This window comes from Manis pentadactyla, chromosome 10 (genome assembly GCF_030020395.1).
Source record: "Manis pentadactyla isolate mManPen7 chromosome 10, mManPen7.hap1, whole genome shotgun sequence".
Taxonomy (NCBI): Eukaryota; Metazoa; Chordata; class Mammalia; order Pholidota; family Manidae; genus Manis; species Manis pentadactyla.
The window spans coordinates 104,085,417-104,103,680 of record NC_080028.1 but is presented as its reverse complement, the minus strand read 5'-3'; the positions used below and the strand labels follow the sequence as shown (position 1 = coordinate 104,103,680).

General features: G+C 58.8%; 2 long non-coding RNA genes across 2 annotated transcripts; one reads left to right on the top strand and one right to left on the bottom strand.

Moving 5' to 3' along the window:
* Window positions 1-319: 319 nt before the first annotated feature.
* On the top strand, window positions 320-1,099 carry LOC130685163 (uncharacterized). Its single transcript, XR_008999539.1, has 2 exons — window positions 320-412; window positions 919-1,099. It is a non-coding gene; the product is annotated as an uncharacterized LOC130685163 (long non-coding RNA).
* Window positions 1,100-3,233: 2,134 nt separating this feature from the next.
* LOC118936134 (uncharacterized) lies at window positions 3,234-4,728 on the bottom strand. The gene is made up of 3 exons (XR_005034139.2): window positions 4,393-4,728; window positions 3,982-4,111; window positions 3,234-3,842 (listed from the first exon to the last, which is right to left on the bottom strand). It is a non-coding gene; the product is annotated as an uncharacterized LOC118936134 (long non-coding RNA).
* Window positions 4,729-18,264: the final 13,536 nt, after the last annotated feature.

Below are 18,264 nucleotides of genomic sequence, written 5' to 3'. Positions count from 1 at the left end.
CCTGGGGGTTTGGGGGCTGCAGGTCCCCCCAAAATGGCACTGATCGCCGCCGCACCAACCACCTGGTTGTTCTAAACCTGAGATGGAGCTGCAGGGGGCTTGGCTTGTCCGAGGCTCAGGCGTCCAGAGCATGAGGGATCTGTGGGCTGCAGACAGTGTCCAGTGGCCGGGCCGGGCCGGAGGGGAGAGGGGCCAGCTGCAGCACTCTAGACCCTTGTGGGGCAGGAAGGGAGAGGCAGAAAGGGGAGGGCGGAGTGGGGGTGGAGAATGAGGAGCTGGGAGGAGAGAGCGGGAGCTCTGAGTTGTTTATTGCTTGCATCAGAATCTGAGTTGCAACTAAAAAGCTAATTGTCCAGCCGGCTGATTTCCCACAGGGCAGGGAGAGCCGTTAATGGCTTCACAAGTGGCTCAGGTATCTGATTAGCTGTAATTGCAGCTAGAGACGGGAGAAGGGTGAGGATGGGAGGGGGCCAAGGAAGGAGGGTGTGGTGGGCAAGGGGGCTGAGCCCAGGCGCAGGGCACCAGGCGGGAGGGGCCGTGAACAGAGGAGTTGAGGGAGGAAGCAGAGGTGGCCTGGGAGGGTCCTGCCACCCTGTGGTCTGAGGATGGCCCCACCCCTCAGTGTGTGGGTCCAGGATCCAGGACTGGCAGGATCCCCAAAGCAACTCCTTGGCCCAGACTGCACCATCTCTGGGAGGCCTGCACCTCGGCAGGCCCGTCTGTAAAATGGGGGGACACAGTGGCCTGACTGGGCCCCTGTCCCAGAGCCCAGGCACCAGAAGCAGCCCAGAGCTATGTGCCAAACCCGTCGGTGGCAGAGACAGGCCCTGGAGCAGCGGCTCCCGTGGGCCTGGACCCCTGCCCATTGCCCACCCACTCTCCTTGCAGAGCTTGAGGAGGGCTTTCTCATCCTTGCAGGTCCGGGTGGTTGACTGGGGAGAGGAGGACGCTGATGGACTTGGCCCCCCGGGCCAGCCTCCTGACGAGGCTCTCCGCATGGGGCAGGCAGAGCACCCGGCACCACACACAGGCCAGCCCATGCCCCTTGCCCTGCCCAGGACCCCTTGACTGCCTTTCACATGAATGCTCATCCGTCTGATCTTCAGCTTACTGATTCATTTAAATATACCCACTTCCACCCTGTTCCAAAGGTGGTAGTGCCTCCTTACGCCACTGGCCACTGGCTGGGCCCCACAAGGTGGGCCCCGGGCCCTGGGCACCCCGCCCTCGCAGAGCTGTGCACCGTGACAGGTGCACTAATGAGTAGGCACAGCACCCTGGGGAGCCCCGGAGCGTCCTGTCCCCCAGGGGGCCCTGGGGGCAGGATGCAAGACTGAGGTGTGGGGGCAGTGGGAGCCGGCTGCCTGAGGAGCCACGGGGACAGCTGGTGGGACCCTAGGGCACGGCTCCTCCTGCCTATCAGAGCCACGCCACCCAGGCCATGTGAGCACACCGTGCTGCACACTGCCTTGTGGAGATGGTGGCCACTGATCAGCCCCCAGCCTGGAGTTATAGGGACCTGCCCCCAACCCCACCCCCAGAATGCCAGGGCCAGCCCTCAACCCCATCAGGCCTCTATTTTCAGACCTGCAAAATGGAGTCAATCACCAGCTGTACTTTTGAGGAAGGAAAAGGCTCTGGGTATTCAGCCCCGGCTGCCATGCAAGGCCACCCAAGCCACACGCCCAAATTCCAGGCTGGGGAGAGGTGGGGCGAGGGAAGCAGGGCCTGTGCTTGAATCAGGCAGTGTCTTTGGATGTTGCCACAGGATTTTATTTCCCAGCAGGAAGAAAAGGATTGTTTTGCTCAGGGAAGGGTTCCAGTGAGCTTTCACTCCCGGAGCGGACTGAGGCCCAGAGGCCGCTGGGGGTGGTACTGCAGGGTGGACGGGCAGCCCCACGTGTCCTCCAGTGGGGGGCTGAGCGGCTGCCACCCAGGCCAACCCTCTGTCTCCATCCTCTGGGACAGGGCCGGCAGGTGAGCTAGGGATTCTGTGGACTGGAGAGCCACAGGGCACACAGGCGGCCTCAGGCCCTGCCCACGCCAGGTGTGTGGCTGCAGGAGGGGTGGGTGCGGGCGGGCATGGGGGTTTGCTGCCGTGTCTGTGCGCACCTGGAGGCTGCCAGGCTGCAGCCCTCGCCAATTAGGACCGCACTTTACGTGCTTTTAATTTGTCTCCTGGGCCTTGGAAGGAAAGTCATGCGATCAGTAGTATTATTTTTTGGCTGGAAACTCCAGCAGCCATTATATAAATTACATATAATTGAATCCATCAGAGGCAGTTTCTTCTAAACATAAATCTCCCCATGCCATCAAGGGGGCCACCCTCCCCAGTCCCGAGGCCCTCTGGACCCCACAGACACCTCACCCTGGGGGCCGGGGGCTCTGAAGTCCATCCCTGGTGGGGTGCACATGCTGCTGCACTGCTGGCATGCTGTGTGACCTCAAACAAGCTGCCTAGCCTCTCTGAGCCTCAGTTTTCCATCTGTGACAGCCTCTGCCCCAAGGGCTAGCAGGAGGTTTCAAGGTGATAAAGCCTGGCAGGGCCTGCTCAGAGGGCTCGATCCCCAGTCACACTGCACTGTCCTGTTGGCCTGGAGTGCAGGTGCCCAGTGCACAGGGTTTCCTTCTCATCGGGTATGGAAGACACACACACAGTGCATGAAGGACAGATCTGAAGAAGTCTGTGCTGCACTTACAGCCGCTGGACAGGAGGTGGCACACACAGGGCCACACGGGGAGGACAGGGTGGGTCAGGAGGCAGGTGTTGGGGGCCAAGGGATGGAGACTTAGGGCTAGCCAGTCTGAATCGTTTCAGGAGCCTGGGCCAGAGGGGCCATTCCCGGTTGTCTGGGTGATGAGGGCCTGAGTGCCAGCCCCAGGTGAGGGGGGCAGGTGGCTCTGTGCTGGCGGTGTGCCTTGGAAAAGCTGACTCCTAACGGCAAGTGGCTTACCGCTCCAGGACTAGGCTACCTGGGGGGTGCTGTCCTGCAGGGGCAGGGAGGCCCAGCGGTCAGAGCATCAGAAACACAGAAAATGTGAGTAAAACAGTGTGCCGCCTGGGAGAGCCCTGAGTGCCCCTGAAGGTTCTCAGCCCACTTTGCTAATACCAGAGTCACTGGGGACACTGAGCCCAGAGGGATGCCACCTGCTTGAGGTCACCGGGCCTCAGAGCTGCAGCTTCCGGCTGGGAGAGAGAGGAAGCAGCTGGCTGGTGGGCTGGGTGTGGGGTGGATGTAAGGCCGGCTCCAGATCTGTGTCGGCTTCAGGAGGTTGTATCTGCCACAGAGCTCTCTGAACAGTCCTGCCCCCTCCAGGCCTCAGTTTCCCTCTCTGCAGTGCTTAGGTTAGGGGCTCAGCTCTGAGCTGGCACACACCCTTACCCTGACACATGCACCTTGGGAACTTAAGCGCTGGAGCCAAGAGGTGCCCAAACACCCTGCATGTCGTACACAACAGTGGACGCCCCCAACACCCCACACCGGCCTGGCAGACCGCATGGCAGGCACAACCTCACACGGCTGAAGAGGGACGGTGCAGCCTACATGCCAGCCTAGAGGATGGCCAGGCCACCAGGGCTAAACCAGCAAGATGCAGGACACCACTTGTAACAATGCTGTCGTGTGGGGGAAAGGGAGAGATTGGCTTTACTCCCCATGCAACTATAGAGCACTTTTGGATACCCAGAAAGGGATGCAGCAGCCACAAGAACAGCGGCCTGGGTTCTGCGGAGAAAGGGAAGCCGCTTTTCCACTCACCCCTTTGCACTGCTGGTGGCAGCTTTCTGCCAGGTCCTGCATTCTTTCTTTTTAAAGATGTTACAAGCTCTTGGAGGGGTATTCCTGGGAACAGTGAAAGCAAAAGTTCACGGGAAGATCTGCATGCGCACACGCACAGCTGCATTCCTCACTTGTGAGCCATAAGTGGACAGGACCCTGTCATCCCTCAGCTGATGGATAAGCACGAAGGGCGCCTCCACACCTTGGAATACTACTCAGCCAGAGGAATGATGCGGCGACATGTGCGCCAACGTGGACGAACCCGGAAGATGTTCTGCACAGTGAAAGAAGCCAGACACAAAGAACACGTGTCCTGGTGTGTGATCCCACGTCTATGAAATACAGAGAACAGAGAAATCACGCAGACACAGAAGGCTGCAGTTTGGGAGGAAACGGGGAGCGAATGCCCATGGGAACGGGGTTAGTATTTGGGGTGATGATGTTTTCTGAAGCTAGAGGTCCAGTCCCAGAGAGAATGGGCTGCCCACCTCCAACCGCTCTCTCGGGGGTGGGGGTGGGGGCCTTCCTGGCCCGACAGGCTCCTGGTGGGGCCACAGTCCTCGGTGGTCCTTGGCGGGGGCCCTCCCCCCATCCCCTGTCTCTCCTGTCTCACCTCCATCTGCACCCAAGGACGCCTCCTTGTAGCTCTGTAAAGGCCCCATTTCCAAACAAGGTCACATCCACAGGAGCCAGACTCCAGGGCTGCAGCATAGCCTGGGGGACATGATTCTGCCCACAGCCTACATGAATTACATCTCAATAAAGTTTAAGTTTTAGGTAATAAAGTACAAAGAAATTGACCCCGTGCTTGGGAGCCCTGAGCCTAACTCGGCTCTCTGAGTGACCTCAGAGCAGACAGGAGATGGCGCAGGGGAAGGGCCAGTGCCAGCCTTGGTCCTGTAAGCGTCACCCCAATGATATGGTAGTGAAAGCAGTGCTAGTGACACCACCGGCCTGTGCCGGGGCCCTCCCTCCCCCAATGGGCCAGGCCCTGCTGGCTCCTGGCCTGGGCCTGGGCTCTCACCCTACACGCCCATCCTGGCCACCTCCCCTCACCTCCTGGCCACCATACCCTCCCCCTCCTGGCCTCCACTCCCTCCCCCGCTGGCCACCTCCCCACCCCCACCTGGTGACCACACCCTCCCCCTCCTGGCCACCACCCTCCCCCTCCCTCCTGGCCACCACCCCTCCCCCTCCTGGCCACCTCCTTCTCCCCTTCCTGGTCACCTTTCCCTCCCGCTCCTGGCCACCTGCCCCCCACCTCCTGACCACCTCCCACTCTCCCCAGCCCCTCAAGGCCCTCACAGGTCTGTCACTTGTCCACATCCCCAACTCATAAAGTAACAAGCTGTCGCACACACCACCTCTTTGCACCCAAAATGTTCTCTGATCTGTGTAAACCGCAACTGATGCCGCGCGGCTTGATATTAATATCTTTTGTTTGTGTGTCAGGGTTCTGCAGGATCTAATTAAGGCGTGTTCTCAGTGTATCCGCGGTGTTCAAACAACTCTGTGGAGCCGGCAGTGCCGGCTGTTGACCTGCACAGATACACGCACGTGTAGAGGATTCGCGGCGGGCGGGAACACTGCTGTTCTTTTCTGCCGGGACGCTGCGTGTGCCCCATGTGCGGGCGGCATCGGAATCTTCGCTGGGGATGTTTATCACAGCAGCGATTTCCTGTGTGTATTTTTGCGCACACCCACACGGGAGCCAGGCCCAGGCAAGCACTCCGGTCTCAACAGCCCCTCCCCTCCCGTGCCCTGCCCCCCTACGACCGCCCAGAGTGGGGCACAGCTGCACCATTGCACAGGTGGGGGGCGCCTGTGAGGAGTGCGTGTTGACTGGAGACGTCGGGTTACCTTGAGTGGGTCAACCTCCGGTAAGTCCCATCCAGGTGCTCTACCTGGTCTCACACAGCCTGCAGTCCATCCTCCAGGGCAACCCAGGTGAACACTGTCATCCCTCCTGCACAGATGAGAAAACTGAGGCCCAGAGAGGTCTGGCTTGGCCAGGACACATAGTAGGCTGGGGGCAGAGCTGGGCCTTTCCTAACCCCACAGGCTAAGGCCTGGACCCCCTTTTAAAGGAGTCACTTAAGATTGGACAGGGCCAAGAGGTCAAGGCCAGGGGAGTAAGTGTCCTACCGCCTCAGCCATGGGTGACCAGAGCAAGTGCCTGCCTCTCTCCGCCCTCAGTTACTCCCCTAGGAGATAACAGAACCCCTGTATGTACTTCTGTTCCGGGGGACAGGATTCCCAGTAATGGGATCTGTCCGTCAGCTCCTGCCCCGGCCTGCACCCAGGAGGTGCAACTGCATTGAGCCGCCATCACCCCTGCCCCTGCTGTCATAGCTCCAGGGTCTGCCCGACCTGTGGGGGTGCCCTGCAGTGTGCGTGGGCGCCGACAATGCCGTTCCACCCCCACCCCGCTCTGGGCCTGCTGGCCTGCGCCTGCCAGTGCTGCCAAAGAGAGGCACTGGCTCCAGGTTGGAGGGATGTGTCCTGGGCTTCACTCTCCCACCTGCATTGCAAGTTTGGGAGGGGACTGGACCCGACCCTGAGTGCCCGGGATAGAAAAAAAAGAAGCCTGGTCTTCTAAGGGCCGGCTTGGACAGAGGCTCCAGCAGAACGGGCTGCAGGTTGGAGGAGAGCAAAGACCTGCAGACAGCAGGGCTCCGGGTAAGGGAACCAGGGTGACAGAGGACTGAAAGGCCTGTGCCGTGTGCCCAAGTGTCCTGGGTGCGGACGGAATAGCCGCGTACCCCGTCCTGTTGTACAACCCAGCGCCTGCCCCGCGCACGGTTGGAAACGCTGCAGCGCCACCTGCCGGCCGCGCCGATCCGCACGCAGAGTGCGGGGTAGGGGCGCCTGCCCGAGGCCCCGCCCCATCAGGTCCAGGCCCCGCCCGCTGAGGGGCGTGGCCTGGGAGGCCGGCCGAGACCCCCACCCGAAGGCACCTGGGAAAGGCAGGCAGCGGGTCTCGGCTTTAGGGGTCCCCGCGGCAGATGAAGCGCGCGCCTGCAGAGCACTGAGCTCATCGTGGGTACCATTATCCTGCCAAGTGGCCATCTCTACAGGAGAGGACACCGAGTCCTGGGCAGCAAGGTCACGCGCCCGGGCCCCGCGGCCCAGGGGCAGAGCTGGGCACAGAGTGCGCTCGACAACGGCCAGGACACTGAGATGTGTGTGCCACTGTAACAGTGACCTTCAAGTACCTGCGCGCCCTTTGCAACAGGTGCGTGGGCGTCCCATTCACGAGAGCTGCAGAGGCGGGCCAGATCTAGGACAGACGTGGACAAGCATGGCACCTGCCTTGGCAGCGGTGTGGGGCAGAGGGCGGGGACTGTCAGCATTTCAGAGCAAAGCAAATAGTCAGGAGTGGGGTGGGTGAGGGTCACCTCCCAGGCAGGATGGCGAGGCAGGAGTCCGCCTTGCAGCTGCACCTCATGAGCTTTCAGCACGTTCTTGACCCTCAATGGGACTCAGTTTCCCCTCTGTACCAGGGGCAAGGGCTAGAATAGATATGTGCTCAGATTCTGTCCCTGCCTCTAGACCCGTGAAGGGGTGAGCTGATGCAGGGATCCAGGTGCCGGGGTCTGTGATCCTGCCCAGCCCCATGGGGTCCCTGCTGGCCATGGCTGTCACTGGTGGGAAGTTTGAGCACCTATGTCCCCCACTGCCCGCATCTCCAGCTGTGGCCCAGTCCCCCACCCTTGTCCCCTCCAGTGTCCCACTTGATAGGCATCTTGGAGCGCTGGGGGCTGCCAGGGTCAGATGGCATCAGCCTGGGTGCCAGCCCAGCTAGAGGGCCGGACAAGCACATGGCAAGCCCTGAACTCAGCCGCACCTGGGGGTGGGAAGAGGAGGGGGCAGCAGCTGGCCTGGCTCAGCAGTGTCTCTGACAAGTGTGACCTCGGCCCCGTCCTTCTGCCCCACCTCCTCTCCCAGCCCCAGATCCTTGTGGTCCCAGCCACCCATCCACCAGCTACCCTGTCACTCAGGCGTCATCACACCCCAGCTGTGCCTCTGGGTGTGTGGCCTTGGACAAGTTGCTTCACCTCTCTGAGCCCTAGCTGGAAAATGGGCTGACACCCCAGGCTGGCTACGGCCTGAAGCACAGGGCAGATGAAGCCCAGTCTGACCACAACCGGTCTCAGGAGGCCCTGCTGTGTGTGCAGTGCTGGATGCCACGTTGCTGCTGTCCATCCCTCCCTGTGGCCAGTGTGGGGCCAGGCCAGAGCACCCTCACCTGCCCCATTTTACAGATGGGCAGATGGAGGCTCAGAGAGGCCATGGATTCGTGATGGGAACAGACCTGCAGCCTACAAGTCCACGGTAAGCAGGGCTGCAAATGGGTCACTACAGCCCATCCTCAGGCCCAGGGGTCCCCCAGTCTCAAACCTGGCCTGGCCCAGGTGCTGACTCGGGCGCCTGGCAGAAGGAAGTCCAGACACTTCACAGACGCTTGGAATTTGGCTCCTCTCCCCAGAGAGTGGCACAGCCAGGCCCTCAATCCATTTTACAAACAGGCCGCCTAAGTCTGAGGCAGATCCGGGGAGCCTCTGAAGGCTGCTGCAGGCTAGACACACTGTGGGTGGACTGGCACCCTGACCTGCTGTCACCCAGCACGTGGCACATGAAGCCCCTTTTGCCCACTCACACCCCCACGCAGATGCACACGTGCAGGTCTCTTGGGACCCAGATAATAGCAAAAGCAGAGGGGTCAGGGACCTGCTTTCCTCCATCCTTGGGTGGGGAAGGGTGTCAGATCCCCCCACAGTTCAACCCCCAGCCTGCTCAGGGCAAGGAGGCCTGAGACCAAGAGGCTCAGAACTGACTGTGATATCCCTCCAGGCTGCAACCATTTGCCTGATTCCCCCACAACGCACACAGACACGCCCAGGTGTGCCCAGGATCACACCTGCCCCCCTACTGACCTCAGGCGCATCTGTCAGGCTAAGTCAGGTAACTGCTTTTGTATGTTCAGATGCTAGGCAGCCAATATAACCCTACAAACTTCCCTTGTGGCTGTTGGATGGGTGGGTGGGTGGGTAGGTGGATAGATAGAACAGATGGTGGGGGGAAGGGAGGGATGAGCAGAGAAACTGAATCTAAGGGAGGGTCCATGCTCTGCTAACACCCCTCGTTTCATTGTGGAGATGGGTTCCTGTAAGGCCTGCTAGGAACCCCATTTTATAGACAAGGAAACTGAGGCATGAGGTGGGGAGTGACTGGTGCAGGGTCGCACAGCAAGCTCTCAGTGAACTCAGGACCTTTCCTCATGGAGGCACATGCCTGGCCTGGGTGGGCGCAGGTGGGGCCGGCACACAGCAGTACACAGGCCCTCAGAGCCCCCAGACGTCCTGCCCCAGGTGCCCACCTCCTCTCCTCAGCCTGCATGCCAGGCCTCAGTGCTGGGGGACCACCTGCTCTACTGGCTCTCCAGAGCCCCCTTGCAACCTGGTCCACACCCAGGGGGCTCAGGAGCAGGGCATGGAGAGATGAGGCCAAGGAGTTAACCCCCAGGCCCTCCCCGAGCCCCCCTCCGGCTCCCAGCTCTGTCAGCAGCTCACCACCCACCCAGGCATCCACTCCAGAAATGGGGGTGCTCCTGGCCCCGCTCCTCACCCCCCTGTGAGTTCTAAACCTGACCCCTGCCTGCCCTCCCTTCATTGTCCTCCAGCCACCCCAACCCCTCTCCTGCACCCCTCCCGGCCGGCCCTACAGCACCCTGTCGCTGCCGCTGCTCCCCACCCATCCGTCTCCTGCTGCCCCTCCAGCCACCTCCCCAGGCGGCCAGACTCATTCTCAAAACCCAAATCTGATGATGGAATCTTCCTCCCAAACCCTGAACCCCAGTCCTACCGGAAGGAAAACCCCAGACAAACCCAAATAGAGGGGCATTTTGCAAAATACCCCACACTCCTCAAAACTACCAAGGCCTTCGAAAGCCGGAGGCCACAGGGCAGAGGCGCCCAAGGAGACAGGCTGGAGAAATATCGTCCGGGATCCTGGGTGGGATTCTGGAGCAAAGGAGAGAGATTAAGGGGACAGGGGGTGTCTGATGCGGGGCAGGGCTGGAGGGCCAGGAGCAGACACGCCCGGGCAGCAGACAGTTCTGCCGGCCACCTGCGGCCACTCTCCGACTTCTCTGCGCATGTCTGTAAACCCAAACTGCTCTAAAATAAAAAGCTTATACTAAAAAGGGATCACATACAAGGGGTCCAATTAAAATATGGGGAAATGTTCGCATCTGTTTAATCTTGGCGGTGGGTCAGTGGGCATCTGCTGTATTACTTTCCTGTGTGTTTGATGTGCCTCATAGTAAACATTTAAGACAAAAACAAACCCAGGTCTAGAATGTCACACCCTGCCCTGACACCACCCACAAAGGGTCCCTGGAGCCCTTAGGATAGGATCCCAAATTCTGAACCCAGCCCACAGCACTGACAAGGCCCCCTCCCCTGATGTCACACAGCACCTGTGCCTTCCCCTCCACCCGGTTCTGGCCCTCAGCCTGCAGCTCTCAGGGCTCCAGCGTTGGGAGGAAGTCACGGGTCCCAGCCCCCCAGTGCGGTCACCTCAATAGACATCATCAGTGTGGTTCACAGAGCCAGAGCCAGGGGCCACCTGTGAGGCAGGCATCATTCCCTATTTCAGAGATGTGGAAACAGAGGCTGCCCAGTAAGGAGGGGTGTGGACTGGAGTCCGGAGTGTCTGTCTCCAACACCAGGATTCTCTGCCAATGGCCTCCAGGGCTTGGTTTCCACCTAACAAGTATTATAAAGGCCAAGGGCCAGCCTCAGGCCCAGCCAGGTTTGGGATAAATTGTCAGAACCCTGTTACTTCCCCACCCTTGGGCCTTCCCTCTGCTCACGGACTCCATCTGGCCACCCTGGCCTCCACCTGGAGAATCTGCCCCACGGCCTTAGCACCTGTTGCTAGGCCAGGTGTGCTCCACCCTCAGAGAGGCACACCCTGATGGTGGGACCATGTGCATCATGCCTGCTCCGCTGGCTGCTGGGGGTGGACCCACAGTCTGGGCTCCAGCACAGGAAACCAAGGCCCAGAGAGCAGAAGCCTCTCAGATGGAGTCAGGGACAGCTGTCATTTCTCTCAATATGTCTTAGCAAAGTTCACATATGCACATATGTTCACATGCACAAAAACCCACATGCGTGACCACATGTGCATGTGCACACACAGGTGATCCCAAGTGTGCACACACCAGGGCTGGGGGGACCCTGGCCCTGAGCCGGGCCTGTGGGCAGCTGGCCAGGCCTCCCCTACTTGGAAAGCACATGTAGGGTGTGATGAGGCAAGTGTGTGACCCGTGGGTGTCCTGTACCAGGAGTCACAGCCTAATGCATAGTAATACATGTATGTGACACAGTCTGTGCCATGCAGCATGCTGACAGGCGAAGGGTGTCATCTCCACTGTGTAAGTATGGTGTGGAGCTCATGCGGCATGTGCAAAGGTATGTGCTGCATGGCAGGAGGGCTGGCAAGGTGGGTGTGTGGCAGCCATTATGTCAATGAGGTCAGCACATGTCACAGGACGTGAAATGCGATGTGACTTTCTGCACACAGTGTGTGCTGGCACTGTGGCTAAATGTGATGATACATACATAACATGAAGGAACGTTATAAATCAATCGACCAATTGATTAATTAGTTCAGCAAAATATTACAAGCTCCTACTATGTGCCACGCCTGGGGGTACAGCAGCAAACAGATGTATCCCAGACATGATGGGGCTTGCGTTCCTTTGGGGAAGCTGGCTATACGCAGGCACACAGTGGACTGGCTGCAGGTGGTCAGGATGAGGAAGAACAAGGAGGGAGAGGGTGGGATGGATAGTGTGGGGACCTCAAGGAGGAGAGGGAGCCAAGGATTACTCCAGAGGCAGAGCATCCCAGGAGAGCAAGAGCCAGTGCCAAGGCCCTGAGGCGCACACAGGTTTGAAAGCAGCAGATTGGCCAGCCTTGCTAGAGCAGATTGAGGGGCAGCTACTAACCCCTGGCCTCCTGGTGACAGGCCCCATGGGACACCCAGGGTGCCAGGCCACGAACGACCAGGCTGCTAATCTGAGGATTGGCGGGGTTGGGAGACTCTAGGTGTCCTGGGCACCAACTGCACCAGGCTCGCCCACCATCTTCAGGGGACCCTCTGGTTGGTGACTGTCCCCCCACCATATGCCATGCGACTGGCAGGGAGGTGGGGGTGGACAAGGCGTGGGACCAGGCGGGCAGCAGCCATCTTCAGAGTGTGCACAGCGCAACTCCCATCGTACCAAAGGAAACAGAGGCCTGGAGAGCGTAAGGTTTGGCTCTCCTCTTTGGAAGCGTGCGGCGAGCAGCTGGGACTGGCTCGTGGGTCTCCTGCCTCCTTGGCCAGGTGTGTACAGATAGGGAGCCACGTGTGTGGCTCACCTGGTGGGCAGGTGTCCCACGTGCATGACACAGGGTTTTGGTGGGAGAATGTGGCCAAAACGCCAATCAGAGCTGAAGGCCCTGTGAGGCCAACCAGGCCAGCCAATGGGGCTTTGAGAAAGGGAAACTGAGGCACAGAGAGGGCCTGTCCCTCACCGAAGATGCTCCGTGCACCTGGGCCACACCAGGTCCCCACATCTGCCCACCCTGTCCCTCCAGCCTTGTGACAAAAAGAATCCTGAGTGGGGGCCACATCCCACCCCAGCCTCACCCTGCCCCTACCCCCAAGGAACAATTTACCTTTCAGAGCTGGTCCTAGATATTAATTAAGATAAATCTACCTCAATTTTGAAATTCTCTTATCATGTAATTTATCAAAATTATGTTAATTATTTCTGTAGGGCAGCAAAATTATTACCTCTTTTGTGTCTGATTTGTATTAATATTCATAGTTTAATAATTCAGCATCTTGGCCATCTGGTCCGGGAGCAGGCTCCCTTCCCTCCCTCGGTCCCAGCCAGCGCGTCCCCATCGCCCTGGTGGTGCCACAGGGCCCAGCGTGCCCGACCCCGTGCCTTCCGGCCCGACGCTGCCCCTGCCCCTGCCCCAGGCTACCCGGCCTGGCAGCCCCACGTGGCCGAGTGCCCAAAGGTTCGAGTGCAGGTACCCACATGCTCGCCACCCCCGCTTGGCAGGTGAGCCAAGCTGAATTGACATTTTCCACACTTTGTGAGTTTTACACTGTAATTTGACATAATTAATGCCTACATTACTGCTGATAATTTAGCTAGTTAATTAAACTCGGAGGAGATAATTAAGGAAAGGCTACTGCTTGGATTGCTAATTGTTTTTGTCATTATTTCAGGGGGCCGACAGCTGCCGGCTGAGTCATCCTGTTTTGTCAGCTGATGGGTCATGTGACATGGGGGTCCCCGGGGGGGCCCCCCACTTCCAGGGGAGGGAGGCGTGCAGCCGGCTACCTGGCTGCTGTCTGGAGCCCCGCCAAGCGCTGCTGGCTAGCTGGCCCCCACCTCCTCTCCCCCTTGGGCTCCTCCCTGGCCCCCTCCTCCCCTCCTTCCCCTCCCCTGCCTGCAGTGACACCTTTCCGTCTCCTCCCTGCCCCCACACACACCCACCCCGCCCCTTCCCTGCCAGAGAGCTCTGGCCAGGGGTCACAGGAAGGTCAGCCTAAGAGCTGGGGGAGGAGGGGACCCCTCCCAGCGCCTCATCCAAGCCCACGGGGCAAAGTGGCCCTGGCGACTCCTTGGCCTTCTGCAGTGGTCAGATCAGGTAGGAGCCAGCCGGGCTGCCCCCACAGCTCAGAGGACAGGGAGGCTGTGGGAGGGCACAGGCTGGGCTCTCCCAGCTGTGCTCCCATGGCGCTGCTGCCCACCCCCAGTGACCTGGAACCAGAGGAGAGGGGAGCCCCTGCTCACACACCTTGCCCACCAAGGGGCTGCCCACCCAGGGCCCCACGGCCTGCCGGAGCCACCCTGCAGGCACATGCCCTGAACCAGCCATCTGCCCGCTGCCTGAGCACCTTCTGCCTACAAAGCCAACCCCCTACACAGTGCAAGACGACGTGTCCCTGTCACTGCTGCCCGTTCTCCTGACAGGCAGCCAGGTCTCTGCTCAAGGCCGCACCACAGACCCCGTGGGAGAGGCAGAGCAGGAGACCGCACACCTGGCGGTGGCTCGGGGGTGTGATCTGTGGTCAGGCGGGGGTCCTTCCCCCAAGGAGCTCACCTGGTGGGAGCACTGATGGGCGAGGAGATGGGGCTGCACCACACAGATGGGCGTCCACTAGGCTGTCAGAACATGCAAGTTGGAGTCCCAGCAACCCTGGGGTATTGTCCCTCAGAACAAGAAGTCTTCATGTAAGGTTCTAGATTGGCTCATTCAGGGCTCAGCAACAGCAGGACATGAACAAATGCCCAGGAACCTTCCCTGTTTCTGCTCCTCCAGGCTCTGCTTGGCAGCCTATCTTCCGTCATGGCCACAAGCTGGCTGCTGCAGCGCCATGAGTCCCAAGTCCCACCGTGGCACCCAGCAAAGATGGGAGTGGTGTCTTTTACACAATCGAATTTTTGTATCAGTGGGATGTTTGCAGGGAGGCCTAGAAACTTCCATGACTAACAAGAGCTTTAGCTTCGATGTAAGAATTGGCTTTCCCATCACAGCAAAGCTTCAACTCATGGAATGCTTGATCAGTTTAGATGTCTGCTTTAGACAGAAATGTTTTCAGCAAATCTCTAATTTCCTTCCTCTCATTTTCAGATTGGCTACCTTCATCCCAGATTCATCTCTCTTGTAAGACTTTACTGAAAGCCACAGCAGTCGTCAACTAATGCTGATGTTCTGAATATTTTCCTATTTTCCCGGCCTTGATGAATTCATGGTCTGGGGCCCAAGGTACTCCGGGAACAGCTGGACCTAATCTTACGTGCATCCATCATGGTGACCAACCTCACCAGGAAGGCGGGGCCCTCTTCCCCGTGCTGCTCACAGAGTTCCGCATCTGAGTTTATGTTACTTCTCTCTCCTCCAGTCCTGGAGTCAAATTCCCTGTCAGTTAGGACACTTTGATCTACAAATACCAGAAAACCTAAGCGAAAGCTTAAACAAAGAGGGATTATTATCCCGTGTACTGGGTTGAATGGTGTCCCCCAAAGCTTCATGTCCACCCAGAACCTCAGAATGTGACTTTATTTGGAAATAGGTTCTTTGCAGATGATCAAGTTTAGATGCCATTAGAGTGGGTCCTAATCCAATATGACCAGTGTCTTTATTTAAAAGGGGCATTTGGACACAGATATGCACACAGATAGAAGGGCCATGTCACAATGGAGTGGCCCAGCACTAGCCCCAGGCACAGTAAGGACAACCTGCAGCCACCAGAAGTAGGGGGACAGGCCTGGGGCAGACTCTCCCTCACAGCCTCAGAAGCAGCCCTGCTGACACCTTGATTTGACTTCTAGCTTCCAGAGCTGTGAGAAATGTATTTCTGTTGTTTTAGGCCACAAAGTTTGTGGTACTTTGTTAGGGAAGCCTTATGGAACCTCACATATTGTAAGACAAGAAATCCAGAAAAAGGGAGTTTTAGGACTGGCAGATTCAGTGGGTCAATGATGTCATCAAAGGCCCAGGTATCTTCAATGTTTCTGCCCTGCCATCTTTGACAATGGTGCCATATTCCCCTTCATGGTCACAGAGTGGCTGCTGCAGCACCACACATCCCAGGTGGGTATGACATCCAGCAAAGGTATGCCCTCCTAGTGGTTCCTACATCAGGGATGAGAATGGCCATGATTGGCTTGTACTGAGAATGATTCATTCTCTAGGGTTGGGCAGGGGGCTTCTTTCCTAAGACCACGGTTTTGGGGGGCATCTGAACAAAATGTGGAATAGCAGCTATTTGCCATGATGCACCCCCAGGGCCCTGGAAGTGAGTGGCAGTTGGGTTGCAACAAAGGTAGGCGGGAAGGCTGTAGGGGCAGAGGGTAGAAACAGGTCCCTGGGTATGTGGCTGGGCAGCTGCCCCTCACCCTGCAACAGCCTGGCCAGAGCGCAGCTGTGGACATAGGCTGCCCTCGCCGCTGGACTCCCCCACCAGCCCTGAGCGAACGACTGAATCTTACAGCATCTTTGGCTCACCTGTCAGGGCGGCGCTCAGGTGGGTCCCATGCCTGACATGAGACATTTGGCCTTGGTGAGCCCGCTGATTACCCCATGAGGGGGTGAGTCATGTCTCCAAAAAGATGTGCTGAAGCCCTAACCCTTGGAACCTGTGAACATAGCCTTATTAGGAAGCAGGGACTTGGCAGACGTAATGGGTTAGGATGAGGTCACACTGGAGTTGGGCAGGCCACGGGCCACTTTCCAGGGCCTAGTGTCCTTATAACAACGGGAAACTGGACACAGACAAGCGGGGCAAAGCTCATGAGAACGGAGGTGGAGATGGAGGGATGTGGCCACAAGCCAAGGAGTGGCCAGGATCCTGGCAGCCACTAGAAGCTGTAGGAGGCAGGCAGGACCCTCCCTAGAGCCCTTGAGGAAAGCCTAGACCTGAGACCCCTGGGGCTCAGCCTGACAGAGCTGGGAGGGGGTAGCATTGGTCTTTTGAAGCCCCCAACCTTTGTGCTGGGTCCCAGCTGCCCCAGGACACTCAGAAACCCCCAATACCCATCCCCACCTACTGGGACACAGACACTGACCCCACTGTCTGTCCTTTTGGAGCCTTGGACCCCGCCCCAGCCACCCACACATGTGGAGGAGGCATGTCCACCAGGCTCACACCAGCCCCAGGGCCCGAAGTCTCCACTCACAAACCCCATCACCCCTTTCCAGAAAGTTCTCCCTTGTAGATAAATGAGAATAGAAATGGCCCATGTGGAAATATAATGTTGTTAAAACCACTGATTAAGTTTTACACAACCGTGTGAGAGCAAACGAAAAGGTTTTAGCTTTTTAATTTAAGAAAAAAGGAATACGATATAATTTCAATTTGTGATAAAATGTTCTCAATATTGCAGCTTCAATTGGATCACATCCTGATGTACTTTGTGAGGTGTCAGGCTGTCTGCAGATTAAAGGCGTGGGTGTGATACTCTGTATGAACAACGCAACGGGCCAGCGTTCACGCCATCCATCTTCACCAGTGTCTCCAGCCCACCTGGGACCCCTCGTTAGTGCAGAAGCTGAAGCTCCACCCTGGGATGGGAGGGTGACGGGCAGACAGGCAGGCCCGCCAGACTAGCCACAGCCACCTGGGCAGCGGCCCCTGCTGGAGGGTCCCCAGGGAGGCAGGGTGGGAGGCAGGGTGGGAGCCCAGGGTGGGAGAGCCCTGGAGTGGGAGCTCTAGACTAGTGGGTGAGTGGAGCTGAGGCACCCCCAAGGGGAGGGAGGTCCCCGTCCGCAGGAGGCAGTGCATTGAGGTCTACAATACACACTCGGTAGGGCTAGGGGCCTGCTGGGCAGAGGGGATGCACGCACAGAGAGCTCACTTCCACTGTCCACACCATGCTCTGGGTACTGAGGCCCCAAACTACCCTGGCCACACAGCCCGAGGCCCCCTCAGGGTGTACATGAGCCCCCCAACCACTGGCGTGAATCCCCTCTGGAACCCTTCCCTGCCCTGTATCAAAGATCCCGAATACACTCTAGCTCACCCAGGGGTCCCAGGATTACCTGGAGGTGGGGCCAGTCCCCAGCCAACCTGCTGTGTGGTTTCAGGGAGTTGCATGGCCTCTCTGAGCCTGTTTCCTTGTCAGTAAATGGAGCTCCAGGCTCCCAGCTGCCCCATCTCCGCTGGGTGGCCTTCTGCCTCCCCCTGGTGGTGACGAGGCCACACTGCTGCAATCCAGGGTGGGGCGCGCCTCTGAGAGCAGCGTGCGGCCCAGGTCTCAAGGCCAGAGTGCCAGACAGGCCCTGTGACAGCCGCCCCCACCCTCCTAACACACAGGCCTCACCTAGCACCTCTGCTCAGAGTCACTCATGGCACCCAGCGCGGAGCAATGAGGCCCAGCTGCTCAGCTGGCCAAGTCTCTGCATGGCCCAGGCCTCACTGAGCGTATTGTCTGCTCATTACCTGTCCACCAGCCTCCTCTCCAGCCTTGTGGGGGGCCTGCTGTGACCCGAGGGCAATCAGGGGTCTCTGAGCCCCTCCAACAGTGCTGGTCCAGCCTCACATCACATGCAGCCCACTGGTCCCCAAAGGCTCAGAGGGGTGGTGCGCTGGCCCAAGGCCGGAGCTGAGCAGCTCTGTGACTGAAGCCCCTTCTGCCCCATCTCACACCCTGACCCCAAGTCCCCAGAGCCCTGACTGGGACTCTCCGGCAGCAAATGTGGTAAGACCTCCATGGGACCCCAGGCACTTAGCTGGGTCTCCGGCTCAGTCCTGGCTGGGACCCACAGGGTCTCATCCTGCCTGGTACCAGCTGGGGGTTGGTACCCCACAAGTGATGTGGGTGCACTGGCACCACCTTGATGGGCTCCCACAGTGGCTCAAGACAGCACAGGAAGACACAGCCACAGCCCACCCCTCACACATACAG